Consider the following 18,563-nt stretch of genomic DNA (forward strand, 5'->3'; position numbering starts at 1 on the left):
ATACATCCCAGTCTTTATTATGCCTAAAATTCTCAAATTTAGTCCCAGTGATGAGAGCTTTGTGTAGAAGTCTCCATTATTCACCCAACTGTCAAATCCAAAGGTCATCCCTTACACTAGAGAGAGCAAAATATTAACAGTAGCGATGTTTGCATGGGAAAACCATAAGTAATTTTCTTTTTCTGCTTTTCTAGATTTCATGTTAGAAAAAACATTAGTATACACTTCTAAGGCCTTTTTTCAGTTCTGATTCTCATTTCTTAGCAGTGATCAACAGTGATCAACATGATAATCATTCCCACCCTCTTAACCTACCCACCCACCTTCCTCTCAGACAGACTGCTCCTTCTTTGTCTCTTTTGTTAATTCCTCTCCTTTCGTCCTGTAGTTATGGGCAGTTCCCAAGCCTCAATTTCAGGTCCACTGCTCTTCTTTCTGAGCACTGCAATTCCAGCCTGAAATTTCTCTACCAAGTTCCAGTCATCTAGCTATCTATTTCACTTGACTATCTCACTGTTACCTCAAATTCAACATCTCCAAAATCTAAGTCCAGCTGTCTGTATCTCTTCAACCAGCTACTAATATTTTCATACCTATTTCTGTCAGGATGGCCATTTAAAAAATTCTAGTTCTTTCTCTATCACTAACTAGTTGAGTAATTTGGGACACATGTTTAAATCTCTCTGGGTCTCAGATTCCTAATGCACAAAATTCAGAGGCTAGCCCAGATGTTCTCAGACATCCTGACATTCCAACACTCTTGAATTTCTTATGGCACTGAAGATCAAAACTTCAAAGTCATCTTTGATGAGTTGTCTTCCTCCCTACCCCCCAACCCCACCACATCCTCCTTTCTTATCCAGTCTATAATGAAGTCTTGTGTGACATCTCCCCAGTCCTATTTTCACTAAATCCAAACACTAGGCCTAGATTATCTTCCTCGCTCTATCACTTTTCTTTCCAATTCATACTATACCTAGCACTGTGCCAGTCTGTTTCACCTAAGATACTTTTAGCAAGCTCTTTCTCCATCGAAACTTTTAAAGCTTCTCAGCTGCCTATGAGGCAAAGTATATTCTTCTCATCCTAGCACTCAAAGGTATCTGTATTCTGCTTCCAATCTATATTATCAACCTCATTTCTTACTACCCTGCCACACAAACCTTCATTTCACTTAAGTTACTTTCCGTACTGTTCTCTGAAAATGTCATGCAGATTTTGCCTCTGTTTACCACCTATACAAGGTCCTTCCTCTTACACAAAATCAAATCCTGCCTAGTTTTGATTCTACTTCCTCTCTGAAGCCTTCCTTGCTCGCTTCAACTCTAAATGGTCTCAAATATCTGTAACTTTTATTACTTATTTCCCAGTTACATTTTAAGTTCTCAGTGAAAGGAACCTATTTCATATCTTTCTGCATCTCTTTTGGACATAGCAAAGTACCTTTTACATCGTAGGTATTAACAAATATTTGTTTGGTAACTGACTAGAGTTCCTTTTTAATACACAGCATTTATTGAATGCTCCCCATCTGCTCAGCACTCTGTGTGTTCCTCAAAGCATACACAATCAACTTGAAAAGATATGGTCAACACTAGAGAAATAATCATCAAACAACCAAAGCGTAATATATAATTAAACTATGAGAAGATCCTCTATGACTAAAAAACAGTGGAAATATAGAAAGGAAAAAACTGCATTTAGTGAGAAATAGTTTCAGAAATGAGGGAGAATTTTAACTGGGAGTACAGCCATAGTAACAGTACTAATAATAATAGTGGTGATAAATAATTATAATAATAAAAGCTAAAACTTAAGGTGCACTTAATGTGCTAAGCACTGGTCTTGAGGACTTCTCATGTATTAATTCACTTCTTTCTCACTACAACCCTATGGAAAAAGTACTAGAGTCATTCTCATTTTTTTCAGATGAGACTGAGACCCGGCTTAGTTATTTCATACCTAGTGAGTAACGCAAACAGATACAGAATTGGGCTTGGTGGAAGAAGGATGGAAAACATAAATGAAAGTTAAAAGATGAAATAGCATAACTATTATTAGAAAATGTGGAAAGCGGCTTGAAACACTACAGCAGAGAATGCCTTTTGAGGGTCCTTAGACCAAAGACTGAATAAACAGGGCAGGGAGTAATGACAGAGTAGAGTGAAAGCCAGGAAGAGGAAGTTAAATTTAAGAGGTACAAAGTGGGAAGCCACTGAAGATTTGGGGACAAAGAAATGCCACAAAAAGGAGTATTAGTGACACTTCTATTGTGGATAAACAGAAGAAAGAGAAGCTGGACTCTGAGAGGTTGCTATGACTTTCAATATTGTAGGCTGAAGAAACAAGTCCTGGGATTCAGGTGGTAAAGTGAAGTAAGCAGAGATATAAGGGACAAAAGAAATATGAACAGGACATGTTAAATAGGTTAATACAAGAGGTAAATGAAAGATGAAAGTTTAAAGATGATGCCTAATTTAAAGCCTATTATGACAAGGAGAGAAGGAAATTACAGAAGGGTATAAAATGACGATTTTTCATTTAGGGCATGGTGAGTTTAAAAAGACAGTAGGGGCGCCTGGGTGGCGCAGTCGGTTAAGCGTCCGACTTCAGCCAGGTCACGATCTCGCGGTCCGTGAGTTCGAGCCCCGCGTCAGGCTCTGGGCTGATGGCTCGGAGCCTGGAGCCTGGAGCCTGTTTCCGATTCTGTGTCTCCCTCTCTCTCTGCCCCTCCCCCGTTCATGCTCTGTCTCTCTCTGTCCCAAAAATAAATAAACGTTGAAAAAGAAAAAAAAAAAGACAGTCAAGGGACGCCTGGGTGGTTCAGTTGGCTAAACGTCCGACTCTTGATTTCAGCTCAGGTCATGATCTCATGGTTTGTGAGATCGAGTCCCACATCAGGCTCTACTCTAAGAGCAGGTAGCCTGCTTGGGATTCTATCTCTCCCTCTCTCTCTGCCCCTCCCACACTTGTGCTCGCTCTCTCTCAAAATAAATAAATAAACATTAAAAAGAAAAGAAGAAGAAGACGATGACAACACGACGACAAGTCAAAAATACGAGCCCAAGAACAGGACTGGAAAAACCAGGAAGTGACTAGAATGACAAATAAGCAATAGGATTAGTTTTAAAATGAAAACACTAGGAAGAAGCTACAAAGATATTAAATAGGAGAGGAAATATACTAAGCCATGATCAGCTGGTACCAGCGGGATATCAATAATTTTATCAATAACTGTATCAATACTTTTGGTGGGGAAGGGAAACAATTTGTGACCAACACTTAAAAATGCAGTTTTTCCACTTAAAAAGACTTTTGTGTGTATCAGAAAAGCCAACCAAAAGCTAAGGCAAAGGTTCCCAAACTGTCCATTCAGGGAGTTCTTAGTAATATTTTCACAGCACCCCCGAGGCCAAGAGAAATACTTCAGGAGGTAGATTCAAACCATTTAATGTCCTTACAACTTAGTGCTTGTTCAGCCTCCTACAACTTCTTGGAATCAAACTGGACAACATCACACTCTTATTTCCTCTGTCACACTGATTCTCATACAGTAGTTGCTTTTTATGAGAGCAACCTCTAAAGAAACTGCTTTGCAAAGACAGGACATTGTAGAAAGGACTGTGTCAATTTAATGTTGACACTGTGAACTACCTCAAACTAATAGCTCAAGGCTGAGTTCACTGGTGCTCCGGGGCACCTCAGCACACAGTTTGGGAAACTGGGAGCAAAGGCAAGGGGCCTCAAAAGACCGGGGGGGGGGGGGGGGGGGGGGGGGGGGGTGCGGAATGTGATGGGGGAGGAGCAGAAGAAAGTTCTTAGCACACTTAACCACAAGAGGGCAGCACAACAGTCGGGAAGGAGGCACAACGGTGGGGGCAGGGGGTGTCAAGAAGGGAGAAGAGTTAACCTTTCCATGAAAAGGCTTTAAGACCTGTTAACCAGTTCCAGACCTAAAAGTCCTTTATCTCCTTCTACTAAAGAGGAAGAAACACTGGTCCCTGGCAGACCACCTCGCGCAGGGTCATTGTGTCCTTCTCTGAATCTCCTCTGCCCGCCCAGCCATGAGTAGCCGAGCCTTTAATAGTAGCCAAGCGATGTACTATTTTGCATGCATGATCTTACTGAATCGTCACAACAACCTTCTAAGAAAAGTGGGGCTCAAGGAGAGGTTGAATAATACAACCATAAAGTGGCAGGAACACCAGGATTCAAACCCAGATCTGACACCAGGGCCAGCGCTCTTTTCCTATTCTGCCTCCAAAGCATCCCGCCTTTCAGCAACAGCCGGGGGAAGGAGACACAAGATACCACGTTTCCTTCCCATACCTGAGGCACCTGCCTCGAACCCGAGGAAACACCAGTATAGGAAACAAACTATTCTGTAACTGTCCCTAAAACGCGGGCCATTCAGCTGGAGCCAACGCAGGCATTCCCGCGTATCCAGTGACCAAGGGCTGCGGCTTTCCTCTCCAGGTAAACACACCCACTATTAAGGCAAGTGCCGGGCACATCCAGTTTGCAGACATGTCGCACATGCAAGCTAGTGATTTTCACACTTGTGCTAAAAGGTGAGGGGGGTGGGGAAAGGGAGTCCAAAGGTTGATTATTCATCTTCACATCTGCTGGGTGTCACACAAGGCTATTTGCAGTAGCCCAACAACTCGCTTGCACACACTATTAAGAAACCAAACGCAGTCGTCATCGCTCTTATTCCCACTTCTAATTTCCTTCTCCACATTTCCCCTCCCCTCTATGACATATTCGGCCGCTCCTGGCCTTTCATTCAGAGAAAAGGAGTTTCTCCTGACACATTAATCACCACCGGAAAGCAAACTGGGTGAATTCAACCGACGCACCAAACTTAGGCAGATAAAACCATCCAGGAAGCATTCAGTGTGGTAGCAGAAACCCCAGCACAACAGCTAACGTGTTCTCCCAGTAGGTATCTCTGAGTACTTGAAAATGTCCCTCCTTGAAAGATTACCGAGCTCTGGCTGCTGGAGGAGAAAGGGTTAAGGCGCAAGGCTCCCCCCCCCCACCCCCCCCCCCCACGTAAAGCCTCGCTGCTCTTCTAATTCGCAGGAAAAGAAGCAATGAATGTTTCTTAAAGGATCCAAGAGCAACACTAAACACCCCCCGAACTACCCTCCCCGACCCACATTCTAAGTCCAGCACTGCCATTTTCAGTGAGCCCTGCCTGTCTACACACGTTCCCACCCTTCCTACGCACGCAGTCCACACTCGCCTTCGCCGCCACGGAGCACAGCAGCCGGGATCTCAAACCCACCTTCGCGGGAAGGGCAGCGGGGACCTTTTTCTTCCGAAGAGCAACAGTTCACATCTTGTTCCCTCGCCTGCTTCTGAAACCTAAAAAAAGCAAGCAGCGGTTATTACCGCAGAAATCCTGGGGAAATAGATGCTCTTCCCTAGGCGGTGCGGACGTCTACAAAATTTTAAAGAGGTTTAAGGGGAGGGGGGAAGGCGGCTACGAGGCACACATGGATGCAAACAGCAACAGGAAAACACGCCGTTGCAGGCTCCCCCCCCCCCCCCCCCCGCTTCGAGAGGGAAGATTTTCTTGCCGAGAAGTTTACTGGGCCACTAGCAGGGGGGACAGCGGGCATCAGGAGGTGGGAGGGATGCGGACAGACGACTGCGGCCCCCCAGCCAGAGGCCACGCAGCAATCGCACGCACCAGCTGCACCGATCCCGCGGCGAGGACGCGCCCCCGGGGCCCGCCGGGGCCGCTCCGCCCCGGCGCCCGCCGCCGGCCGAGATCCGCGGGGCCCCCGGAGTGGGTAGGGGTGCCGGGGTCCTCCAGGCTGGGCCCTCCCGGGCCCTCCCGCGCGGGGTCGGCTCCCACTCACATCCCTCGGCGGCGAGCCCCGGGCCTGGCCCCGCGCTGCCGCAGCAGCTCTCCGCCCCGACGCGCGCCGCGAGTCCGGGCCCAGGGGCCGAGCGGCAGAGGCGGCGGCACCAACTCCCGACCGAGCCGGGCGCCGGCCCAGCCTGTCAGCGCGCAGGGAAGCCCGTAGGCGGCCGCCGCCGCCCCCTTCTGCTCCTCTTCCTCTCTCCTTCTTCCAGCCCACACCACTCCCACTTCGGGCGGCCGGGAAGCCCGTCACAGGCGTCGTCTCCACCCTCTCCCGGGCCACACCGGCTTCTCGGCGCCTCAGGCGATACTGGTCCGGACGCCCTATTTGCGTCGGAGTCCGCCGGCAGTCTGGCGGCCCGATCGCTGCCGACCGAGACGGTCCCGCGGGCGGGGGCGGGGGCGGGAGTCGGGCACGCGCCCCGGGACTGCGCGTGTGCGCGTGCGCCGAGCGCCCGGGCCGCACTTCTCCGGGCGCGCGCGCCGCGGGGCTGGCGGGCGGCGGCCACGCACGACCCGGCTGCTCGGCCAGGCGGCGGGAGCGCGCGGAGATTCCCGGGGCGTCCCCCGGGCCCGAACGGGCGGGGAAATTGAGCTGGAGCTGGCTAGCCGGGCCGCGGAGCCAGCGGGAGCCGGGCGCCGGGGCTGGGCCCGCCCCTCCCCAGATGGGCGTGTGTGTGGCGGCCGCCCGCCGTGGAGGCGGCTGGGAATGAGTCAGCCCGGCCGGGAAGGCGCCCCCTGCACGCAGCCGGCCACCACACACGTTATCCTCCCGGGCACGGTCGTTCGTTCCCCTTCTGCTTTCGCTTCCACGTTCCTCGTGCCGCGGACCTGTCCTTCCCCAGGCCGGGCCTCTCGGCCCGAGGGGAAGTGGCGCCGAGAGTTGGGGCAGCGTTCACACGCGCAGTTCTGTGCAGGTGCGCCCGACTGCAGTCCCTCACCTCTACGAGAATAGGGTGAGGGTGGGACGAGGCGCCCAGCTGCCTGCGGACTGGCGAATGAGGACAAACATAGCCCACCGTCCCCCAAAGCCCCACTCATTCGTTCAACACATATCCGCATACCCTCCACCAGGTGCCGGACCGTAAGGCCCCCAAGGATGCTATGTAATCACAACGCGCGTTCTACTTGCTCTACCGGAGCGTGGATTCTGATAAAGTGACAAACATACTGGAAACGCATGATGTGCCAGTGTATAATTGCCACTAAGATAAATAAAACAAAGTAAAGGGATAGAAAGCGAGGAGGCAGTAGGCTATTTTAGCGAGGGGTGGCCAAGAGAGACCTCCCAGAGTAAGTGACATTTGAGCAGAGATGTGGGGAATGAGAATGCACCAGTCCTGCAACTATCTGGCAAAAGAGTTTCAGGCGGAGGGACTAACAGGGGCAAAGACCCTGAGAAAGGAATGTGCTTGGTAAGTTCAAGGACCTGGAAAAGAGGTCACCGTAGCTGGAGGACAGTGAAGGAGGGAGCAGTGGGTAAGAGATGAGGCCAAAGGAGTAGCCTGGAACCCAACTGTGTACGGTCTTTTTCTCATATTAGCCCTCTTTCAATCTGAAACACTGGATGCATTTATAGCCCCTGTTTCCCCACTCACAAATGATGCTGAGCTTCAGGTCTAACTTGTATTTAATGATTTCTCTAATCAACTCACCAAAGCAACTCCCCCATTTCTTCTTACATAAGACCCATTGCAAAAGGTCTTTCAGCAAATGATAGCAGGATAGGAAATGACTTGAATTCACACTGACTCCTTTAAAGTAAATAATGAACTACAGCCCTCCTTTTCTCCTAAGAGGGAGGGATTTACAGGACAATTGCATTCCTACGGTTACTGTTCTGTAAGCAAAATACGCAAGCAAAATATGCGCTGGAGAGTCCTTAATTTTAATTTCTAAAAAGGAACTGGAACTGGTTGTGACTCAGTGGCAAATCGAAAATCTTCGAATATAAAGGCTGAAATTACAAGCAGCAACTATCATGAGAATTCCCTTTTTCTACAAAAGAAAATTGTTACTGGAGTAGAAACCAGAACGCAGGCTCACACAAAGAAGACAAAATGGCCAAGTTGTCTTTAATATCACAGCTAAAGTTAAAATCATCTGAACTGTGGAAATGGAAACATTCTCTTTTGTGAGGAAAAAAAAAAAATGTCCATTTTAGAACTCTGAAACAGAGCAGAAGCATTCCATGCAGTAAGTGATCTTTCTATATTTTACAATGACATGTTTGTTCAATCAGACATGGTATCTGTTACTGTCCACGGCCTGTTTGCAGGGGGGAGGTCATTTGTAACAGTGGCTATTGAGGGTTTCTTGTGAGGAAAGGGACTCTTTTCTTTATAAAAGTGATTTGGGTATGAAAAACAGGTGGACTGGAAAGGAAATGCATTATTCTTAAGTTTATGGAATTGAGAAATCTCTACCTACCTGCCCAGAAAGTGACTTGCCCGGTGTCATCATTCAGAGAGTGCAAGCCTCTCTTCTCACTAAGGTAGTATGAGTTTGAAGTCAATACTGCCCTGGAATGTTGAGCTCTTTTCACACTGTAGAGAATTGTCTAGCTCTTTGTGTGATCCCTCGTAGTGGCATAGCCAGAAATTTGCTCCCAGAGCAAATATTTCAGAAAGATTCCTCTATTTTTTTTTTTAAGTTTTTATTTATTTTAGAGAGAGCACAAGTGGGAGAAAGAGCGAGGGAAACAGAGAATCCCAAGCACAGTGCAGAACCAGACATGGGGCTGAAACCCATGAGCCATGAATGAGGTCATGACTTGAGCCGAAATCAAGAGTCAGTCACTTAACCGACTACGCCACCCAGGCGATCCAAGATTCTCCTATTTTTGATAAGGATAAAAAAGAATTCCATGAGAACAAACTGGACCAAGGCTTTTGTGACATTCTTTCACACAATATGGAGAAATAAGAAACATGGGTTGGAGAATTACACATTTAGATTCAAAACTGATGATATGGCCGTATCTAAAAGTAAAAACTAGCAGCTAATTGTTACCTCTGGGGCAAAGCGTATGGCACACAGCAAGATCCTGCCGTTGGGCTGGAGCAGAAAATGGCAGCCGTGGTCCTTGACTACCACTCCCCAAACCCACCCCTGCAACAAGACTGTGACAGTTTTGTGAGATGGGGCTTTGGCTGCTATCACTTTTTAAAGTTCTTAGGTGGTTTGATGCAACGCCAAGGTTGCAAATACACAGCCAAGGGTTTAAGAACTTAAGCTTGAGAGTCTGGCAGACCCAGGTTTCAATCACAGCTTTGACCAAGGAAGTCGTTTAGATTTTCTAAGCTTCCATTTCTTCATCAGTATAATGGGGATAATAATACCTTCCTTGAAAAGTCATTTTGAAGATTAGATGAAAAAGTATTTTTAAACCCTTTGCACAGTTATTAAATGTGTATTATAGTTGTGATAAGGACAATTTACAGATCTCACCAAGCTGGGAGGTATAAGAAATATGTTGGATTTTATTAGTAATCCCGAAGCATTTGTCACGATGTGTCACATTACACAGAACTGTGTGGGCTGGAATGATAAGGGCTGAGTTGTAACAGAGATAAATGCAAAGACTTGCATTTGTAAATAAAACAAACAAACGGGAGCCTGGGTGGCTCAGTCAGTTAAGCATGCACTTCAGCTCACGTCATGATCTCATGGTTTGGAAGTTCAAGCCCTGTGTCAGGCTCTGTGCTAATAGTGCATAGCCTGGAACCTTCTTCCGATTCTGTGTCTCCCTCTCTCTCTACCCCTCGCCTGCTCCCACTCTGTCTCTATCTCTCAAAAATGAATAAACATTAAAAAAATAAAAAACAAACAACTATGCCATTAAATGATGAAATAATGAAAACATTAATCTTAAAATGAGCAAAAAAAAAAAAAATGTGACAGCAAAAAAACCAAAAAACAAACAAAAAAAAAAACCAGGAAAGTCCTTGGAAAGGGAAACAGATTCAAGCAAAGGGTTGGGGATAGACAGAGAGTTACTTTGTTTATTTCCAAGACAGGGAAGATATACTTTTCTGAAGGCAAGGGAAATAGCTATGGAGAGAGGCTGATTTATTCCAGGTCTAGTAATATAAACCAAAAAGCAAAGGCGGGAGTGTGAATCGGGTAGACAGAAAAGCAAGCAATGTTTTTTTTTTTGTTTTCTTTTGTTGTTTTGTTTTTTACTTTGAATCATCCAGATATTTTAGAATCATTCATTTCAAAGTTTGGTTAGATATGGAAGGAAAAACAAACAGTCCAATACCTCCTCTGCACTTCAGCAGATCCCTGCTGCTACATCAGACCTCTCATCCTTCCTTATAGTCCCAAAGATAAAGGTGTTCCTGGCACACAGGTCCCTCCTTGAGATAACCAGATAAATTTAATTTTGATGCATGAAAACCAAAAGTGTTCCCCTCTGTAAACCAGGAATTAATAGCCTTCTTTGAGTGAGAATAATTATTTGGTGACATATGCAAAATGTCTGTTATAATTATGTTCTACTTTGCAAAAATTTTGTATTCAAAATAGAGGTATAGTTACAAATCCACTAAAAACTTTATAAAAGGATTCATACCATGATTCACTCTTAAAAAACAGAAATCCCCCTGGCATAATTGTTAGTTTATTTATAAAGATTACAGACTTATTTATAAAGTTCTTATTTATAAAGATTATGGATTCTGCCCTCTTTCTCTAGGAATGGCCCTACTTCACCCAGAGCAGCCAGCCAACCTCTAGCCGGTGTTATTCTTCATGACCCTCCCCCACCCCACCAGGCTTCTTAATTGCACCATGAGTTGTCACATGAATCAAGCTGAGCCAATCAGGGTCCCCCTCTTGGGGAAGCCCAAACTGGGATTCGAAGACAGTTGCTCAGACTTTTCTGTTCACTTGAAGCCACTCATGCTCTAACATTAAATCTGCTATTGTGGTGTTACTATCTTTCTCCCTGTATGTGGAGCTGCACAGAAAGTTAGTTTGCTGTGGGGAAAAAAGAGTAATGCAGATGTAAGAGAGGAAAGAGAAAAAGAGAACATACCAAGAATGAGTCCTCATAATGTTTCAGTTTCCTCTTCCTTATAAGGCCCAAAGAAACTTCCTGTATTTGGTATCTTGAAAATATTTCCTTATGACAAATTTGTCCTTTTTACTTAAGCTAGATTTACTTCCATCAGACTACTTGCAATGAAATAACCTGAAGGAAGATAGATATATAGCATGCTGATGAGAAAAGAAAAGAAAAAAAAAAAAAAAAAACCTCTCAAATTATGACAGAGAAGACGTATGTCCTTTAAAACTCCAATTTACTCACAAATTTGCAAGTCTATCTTCAATTATGAAGTCAAGAATAACTATAGAAGGTATTAGTTACAATCTGAGACATTACATAGAACCCATAGGTTAGCCAGAAATAAGCTGCCCTTGAGTATGGTGGCTATTTCCTGCAGGGAAATTTTCATCACCTTCACCGCCTCCTCCCTATCATCACTCCCTCTCAGGGCTGTTGGGTTTTCTTTTCTCCCTTGCTTCACCCAACTTTGTCTTTAACTGAGTTTTGTGAATCTTCTGGGCCATATCTATAGTAATTGCAATGGTCAATCCACTTTAGCTACATTACTGATCAAAAGAAAATCTAATGTGATATTCAAGCATCATACTGTTGTGTTTAAACACTGTGTATTTCAATTTTACCTATGAAATACACAGCTGGACCAGAGGATGCTACATACAACAGTTCTCAACTTCTAACCCTACAAGACTACATACCCCCAATGTTTATAATTTGTCCTTGAGTGTATTTGCTCAACAAGCAGACCCGTCCCCACGCCCAGTCTCTCTCTCGATGCCTTCTCTTTCTGAGGTTTGGAGGCTGCACCTCTCTATCTCTCCATGATGAGAGTTGGCCAAAGGGAAAGCCAGCATTTTCCTCCCAGCAGAGGCAGCTGGTGCTGAGGGAGCACCTGCTTTAGGGTGGTCTTACTTTCTCCACATTTTTATCTTCTCATTTCTCTTTTAGACCTGACACCCATCACAGTGGTATATGCCTGAATTTGCTGACTTGAAATTTGTTTTCTTAAAAAAATACACCTAGGGGTGCCTGGGTGGTTCAGTCGGTTAAGTGCCCTCTCGATTTCGGCTCAGGTCATGATCTCACGGTTTGTGGGTTCGAGCCCCACATCAGGGCTCTGTGCTGACAGCTTGGAGCCTGCTTGGGATTCTATCTCTCCCTCTCTCTGCCCCTTCCCCCAACTTGCATGCTTGCTCTCTCTCTCCCTCTCAAAAATAAATAAATAAACATTTAAAAAAAAAAACCACCAATGTCATTCTGGACTTTTGTTGAGATTATTGTAATTGAATGACTATGAAGTATTTTTTTGAAGTTATTTATTTATTTATTTATTTATTTATTTATTTTGAGAGAGAGAGAGAGACAGAGACAGAGACAGAGACAGCAAGAGCAGGGAGGGGCATAGAGAGAGGGAGAGAGAATCCCAAGCAGGCTCCGCATTGTCAGCGCAGAGCTCGAAGCAGGACTTGAACTCATGAGATCATGACCTGAGCCAAAATCAAGAGTTAAATACTTGGGGCACCTGGGTAGCTCAGTCAGTTAAGCATCTGACTTTGGCTCAGGTCATGATCTCGCAGTTGGTGAGTTCAAGCCCTGCATCAGGCTCTGTGCTGACAGCTCAGAGCCTGGAGACTGCTTCAGATTCTTTATCTCCCTCTCTATTCCCCTCCCCCACTCATGCTCTGTCTCTGTCTCTGTCTCTCTCTCTCTCTCTCAAAAATAAATGCACATTAGAAAAAAAAAGAAAAAGAAAAAGAGGTGGACTCAACCAACAGAGCCACCCAGATGCCCCAGTACTTACTTGTCTTTTTTAAACAAGGAGTTTAGTTTTATTTTCTCTGTGCATTTGCAAAACATTTAGGAGCAACACAGAAAAAAATAAAATAAAACCTCTTATGAAAAAAAAATTACACTAAAAAATGTCCTGAGAGGAATTAGTGCCTTAGCCCTAGTAAGTTACAGCAATTCTGATTGGTCCAAGGAATTGAGAAAGATATTGGGACCATAGAACAGGAGGCAAGAGAATGAGAAATTACTGAGGAAAATGGCCTGGAAGTGGGCCATGAGGGGAACTGGAGGCCGGGAGGTGGGTCTGGGTGGAGGGAGGGGCCCCCACTGGTAGCCATGCGAGGGGGTCTTGGCAGCCCAGCATATCCACGAGGGGGCATGAGTGGAGGAGGCCCAGTGTATCCATGTGGACGCAAAGACCCGGGTGATCCATGGGAGATCCAAACAGAGATCACTGGAGGGACATGTCCATTGGAGGAGGTTCTGGATGAGGCATTCCAGGGGACAGTCGGGTGGTGGCTGCCTCCCAGAGCCTGGGGCCCAGCATGGGGGTTATTCTAAGCTATGAGAGTATGGTGGGCCAGTTGCATCTGAGACATCCCTGGATGAGGCATCCCACCTGGTGGAAATGGGTGAGGATAAGAGTGTCTGTATCCAGGATGTCTGGCCTCTGGGGTTCTTGCTGATGGTGGGCCTTGTCCTCCAGCCCCAGGAAGCATAGGTGGTGAGGGTATGGTTGGGGGTATCCCAGGTGGAAGGGCTCCAGGGGGCAGCAATGGGGGTGGGAGGGACTGAGGAAGGGGCATGCCTGGTGGAGGAAGCCCAGGCCCCAGTGATGATACCACAGAATTGGGGGGTGGGGTGGGGGTGAGGAGAGTGGGATGCATCTGCCAACAGCTGATGAAGGCAGTCAGCCTGGGAAAGTGGGTTCTGGGTTGCCAGAAGTTGTTTGGATACTGAGCTACAGTGCTTACACTTGGAGTCCTTTTTGAAGCCATAGAACACAGTGATAGGGTGGTTACAGAGATACTGCCCTTCATGGCCTCAACAGCTGCATCCAAAGCATCAAATGAAGCAAAACTAATAACGGCATAATCTTCCGAGTTGCCTGTGTCAGCATCCCACATAATCTTAGGGGTTTGCAAGATCACTCCAAAGGTGCTAGAAGTTATCATAAAGCAGCTTCTCACAAATCTCTGGGTCCAAATTGCCAACGAAAATGTTAGCCCCAAAATCCAGGTTCTTGTGAGCCTTGTTCACCTGTAGTGGTTTCCCACTGAGTTTGACCATGTTCGTGAGTTAATGGCATAGTTGGTATCTTCCTCACTCAAGATTCTGTAGCGTTTGTACTGCCCTGACTCTATCCTTGGGCATGTTCCTGGGTGGCTCAGTCATTTGAGCATCCAACTCTTGATTTCAGCTCAGGTCATGATCTCATGGTTCATGGGATTGAGCCCTGACATCAGGCTTTGCACTGACAGCATGGATCCCACTTGGGATTCTCTCTCTCCCTCTCTGTCTGCCCCTCCCCCTAACTCTCTCTCTCTCTTTCAGAATAAATAAATAAACTTAAAAAAAAAAAAAAGAATTACGCATCTATTATTCTTATTATTCTATTATCTATTATCCATATCAAAGAGCTAACTACATTTGTTGAACAAGCTTCTTTTTTCTGTTTTGATCTCATAAGTAAATGTTCATACATACTACTTGTGGATAATCCAAATAATACACACTGTATAGTGTACAAAGTAGAAGTTCCCCTTGGTCCTCTTCCCCTAGCCCTCTTCACTTGCCAGAGGTAACCATTGATGACTGTCTGGTGTGTAACTTTTCAGACTTTTTTCTATTACATACCTCCTACAGATGTAGTTTTGAGCCCCATAAATAAAATGGATAATTCTACCCGTTTTTCTGTTACCATTTTTTCACTTATCACATACTGGAGATCTTTCATTCAATATGTATTGCTTTCCTTCACGCCTTTTAACTCTTATACAGGGTCCAATGAAATAGGTGACTTATAATTTATTCAATAATTCCAGCATTTATCAACATTTAGGTTTGTAATTTTCACAATTGAAAGCAGTGCTAAATTTGCACATCATTATATATACATTTCATGGGCACAAAGGTATTCCCTAGGATAGACAGAGACTGTCTGGGCCAAAGGAAATACATATTTAAATTTGGGGGGCTATTGCCAAATTGACTTTCAAAAATCTCAGAGTAGCATATCATGCCCATTTCTCTATAATCTCACTAACTCTGGATATTATGAATCTTTAATTTTAGGTGATTTTAATTCCAAATCACATTAATTCCAATAGTTCAACAAATATTTACTAAACACCTCTTATGTGACAGGTACCTCGCAGAGTATGTATGTTATACAGCCACTGTTCTACCTCTCCTTGTCTTCCTTTGTCTTTAATATACTTAAAGTAGACATAATAATGCTTGATCATAAAATTCACCAACCATCTAACGAAGCAAGTAATTATTCAATCACATTCAAATATACTTCTGAAATGAGCAGCCTTATACCATTTTTCTTATGGAAAAAATGATTCCTTTGGGAAAATACTGATGACATACAAAGACCAGAGATTTTTACTCTGGTAAAAGTCCTGGGGGACCTTGATCAGTTATTCAACCTTTCTGAACTTCTGTTTCCTAATCTTCCCTATGAGAATAATACGGGTGCTTACCTTTGAGCACTGATTTTAAGTTATAATGAGATAACAAATAAAAAACACTCAACACAATCCTGATAATAATAATAGGTGACATCAGAGTGCTTGCAACACACCAGTCATCATCCGTCAAGGGCTTTTTATGTATTAAATCACTTGAGCCTCACAACAACTCCGTGAAGTGGTTCATTTCGTTATCTTCGTTTCAAAAGTAAGAAACTGAGGCACAAATAGTAACCTTCCTAGGGACTTCCTTAAATCCTGCAAAGTCAGGACTGAACCCTAGATGGTCTGGCCTCAGAGCCAACCACACTCTACAGTCTCCTGAATAGGCAATCAAGCAATAAATACTATTTCCTTTATTCTTCTCTTTTTAAGGCAGAGGCTGTACACAACCCTATTTAAAGAATATAAATATGATGATGGAAACTGATTCATTAAATTCTTAAGGAATCAGGTAATATTATTTACATATAGTATATAACAAAGGCTCCTACCCAGGGACAGACTCTTTTTTGCTGGAACAGCTCCAGATGCTCCTCGGTTGTAGAGCAGTGATTCTCCAAATGTGGTCCCTGGACCAGCAGTATCAGCACTGCCTGACTTGTCAGAAATGGAAATACTTAAGCCCAAACTCAAAACTCCTGTATAAAATTATGGAGATGAGGCCCAGTCACTTGTGTTTTAACAAGAGTTCCAGATGACTCTGATGTATGTAAAAGTTTAAGAACCACTGTTGTAGGAAATCCATGATACGGGTGAAGTGAAAAGAAAAGAAATAGCCTAAGAGCTCAGAGTGACTTTCAAAATAAACAGATGTGCAGAGAAGAGAGGGAAGGGGGAAAGATGAAAGACAAGTGAGGCCCAAATGCCTTGAAGGATGAACAAAAAGAAGAAATTTTTATTTCATATTGTGGCAGTACGTGTAGGGAAATAAAAGATGGATGGCAGAGATCATTTTAAAACATTTTGCTTTGTGTTATAAATTCGATGCACTTTCATGCTCTTAAGAAAACAACTCGATTTTCAAGATGGCAATGGAATAGAAGGCTCCTTGCATGTCTTGTCCCACAAACACAGCTAGATAACTATCAATCATCCTAAAGACCCCAGAATTGACCTGAAGGCTGATGGAACAAAACTCCACAACTAAAGAGAGAGAAGAGGCCACATTGAAGAAGGTAAGAAGTGTGGAGAAGTGCTTCAGGAGAGAATTGGATCACTATTGCTGCGGAGAGGAGGGAGCCATGGTTGTGGAGAAGGGTGAGAGAAAGAGAGAGAAGTACACACAGAAACAGACAAGGAGAACACTTCCCCAAAGCCATTGGCTTGGAAAATGAGAGGGGCTGAATTTTGTGCGTTCTTGTAACCAGTGGGGCTTACAGCCTGGAGGGGTTTTTTTGTGTGTGTGTGTGTTTTTTAATTTAAATTTTAGTTAGCCAACATTCAGTGTAATCTTGGTTCCAGGAGTAGAATTCAGTGATTCAACACTTACATACAACACCAGTGCTCACCACAGCAAGTGCCCTCCTTAGTACCCATCGTCCATCTAGCCCATCTCCTACCCACCTGCCTCCATTAACCCTCAGTTTGTTCTCTATAATTAAGAGACTCTTGTGGTTTGTTTTCCTCTCTTCTCTTTTCTTCCTCCCCCTTCCTATATGTTCATCTGTTTTGTCTCTTAAACTCTACATATGAGTGAAATCATATGGTATTTGTCTTTCTCTGATTGACTTATTTCAATTAGCATAATATATTCTAGCTTCATCCACATTGTTACAAATAAAGGCTGACTTTTAAAGGTCACTGAACTTGGCTAGGATAGAGCCTGGAGGGCACTTCCCTGTTCCTGGAGAGAAGGCAGACAAAGAACCCAGGAGCAGACAATGTGGAAACAGCATCTGAAAAATGCCTGGGGCACACAGTGGGTAGATTATTCACTCTCAGTCAACACTGCCTCAGTCCCAGCACAGTGGGCCCCTACCCTAGAAGACCAGCACAAACCCCTGCCCACACCACATCTTCTGACCAGAGAGCTCTTCAGGGCTTCAGTTCTGGTGGAGGTGGTATCAGGTCTCATTTCACAAGCAGACAAGAGAACACCTATTTAACCTCACCACATTCAGTCCAGGGACCAAACACTGCCCACAGCAGGCAAGGAGAGCCTCTGCAGATGACTGGCCTGAAAGATAGAGCAGCCAAAACATGCAGCACACACCAGAGAAACTCCCTGAAGCACCTGGGCACTACTTGACCTATTCTTCATAAGACCATTACATTCAGGAGTGGGAGATATAACTGGCTTTTCTAACACAAAGTAGAAGGCAGAGACTTAGACAAAATGCAGAGATGGAGGAATTATCCCAAATGAAAGAACAAGATAAAGCCAGAGATCTAAGTAAAATAGATATAGGTAACATGTCTGAAGGAGTGTTTAAAGCAACAATCATAAGGATACTCACTGGGCTTGAGAAAAGAATAGAAGACATCAGTGAGACCCTTACCACAAAGATAAAGGAGTTAAAAAAAAGAATCAATCAACGACAAAGAACGCAATAAACGAGACTGGAAACAGGCTTGATTCAACGAACAGTAGAGGAAAGAATTAGTTACTTAGAAGACAAAATAATGGAAAATAATAAAGCTGAGCAAAAGAGAGAAATAATAATTTTGCAACATAAGAATAGATCCAAGGAACTCAGTGACTCAATCAAATGTAATAACATTCATATTATAGGAGTCTCAGAAGAAGAGGAGAGAGAAAAGGGGGCAGACAATTTATTTCAGGAAATAATATCTGAAAATTTACCTAATCTGGGGAAGGAAACAGACATCCAGGTCCAGGGAAGCACAGAGAACTCCCATTAAAATCAACAAAAACAGGCCAAAACCAAGACATATTATAGTTAATTCTGCAAAATATAGAAATAAAGAAAAATCCTAAAAGCAATATGACAAAAGAAATCTTTAACTTATAAGGGAAAAATCCATAAGACAAGCTGGAGATTTCTCAGTAGAAACTTGGCAAGCCAGAAGGGAGTGGCATGATATAATCAAAGTGCTGAATGGGAAAAATCTACAGCCAAGAATACTCTATCCAGCAAGGCTATCATTCAGAATAAAAGGAGAGATA

The 18,563-nt window shown here is 44.4% G+C and overlaps 1 protein-coding gene and 1 pseudogene across 4 annotated transcripts in view; both read right to left on the bottom strand.

The window, feature by feature from the left end:
• The window catches only part of JAK2 (Janus kinase 2), a 120,817-nt gene extending 114,928 nt beyond the window's left edge, over positions 1–5,889 (bottom strand). For all 4 annotated transcript variants that reach the window (XM_078436068.2, XM_081790859.1, XM_060610194.3 and 1 more), the window contains exons 1-2: positions 5,871–5,889; positions 5,291–5,370 (exon numbers count right to left, since the gene is read on the bottom strand). The gene's annotated coding sequence lies outside the window, so the exon portion shown is untranslated. The remainder of the gene's footprint in view (positions 1–5,290; positions 5,371–5,870) is intronic.
• Positions 5,890–12,978: 7,089 nt separating this feature from the next.
• Positions 12,979–14,108, bottom strand: LOC132663691 (splicing factor 3B subunit 4 pseudogene; annotated as a pseudogene).
• Positions 14,109–18,563: the final 4,455 nt, after the last annotated feature.

This window comes from Panthera onca, chromosome D4, assembly GCF_046562875.1.
Source record: "Panthera onca isolate mPanOnc1 chromosome D4, mPanOnc1 haplotype 2, whole genome shotgun sequence".
In the NCBI taxonomy this organism is placed as follows: Eukaryota; Metazoa; Chordata; class Mammalia; order Carnivora; family Felidae; genus Panthera; species Panthera onca.